At 65.6% G+C, this 337-nt stretch overlaps 1 protein-coding gene across 1 annotated transcript in view; it reads left to right on the forward strand.

Annotated features, from left to right (window-relative positions):
- Positions 1–337, forward strand: part of FPGS (folylpolyglutamate synthase) — a 6,866-nt gene that overhangs the window by 6,172 nt on the left and 357 nt on the right. The gene's annotated exons all lie outside the window — the stretch shown is intronic.

The following is a 337-nucleotide window of genomic DNA, read 5'->3' on the forward strand; positions in this document are numbered from 1 at the left end:
GCTGACGTCCCGTGATGTCTGTCTGTCTGTCTGTCTGTCCACCCCACCTCGGTGTCCGCCTCAAGGGTTTCACAACCCGGGGTGCAGGGGGGGAATCGAATCCCCCCCCCTGCCTGGACCCAAACCCCCATAACCCCACCGGTGTGGGACTGGTCTCGGTGGAAATCCCATGGGTGAGTCCCGGGGACCCCCCCAGTGCTCACCCCCATCTCCCCACAGCCCTGCCACTTCGACTACGCCGTCTTCTGCCCCAACTTCACGGAGCTGTCGGTGGCCAGCAACGCGGGTGAGTGCTGGGGAGCCTGGTTCCCCCCTCAACCTCCCTATCCCCAACCCC

This window comes from Calidris pugnax, unplaced genomic scaffold (assembly GCF_001431845.1).
Source record: "Calidris pugnax isolate Ruff unplaced genomic scaffold, ASM143184v1 scaffold22, whole genome shotgun sequence".
In the NCBI taxonomy this organism is placed as follows: domain Eukaryota; kingdom Metazoa; phylum Chordata; class Aves; order Charadriiformes; family Scolopacidae; genus Calidris; species Calidris pugnax.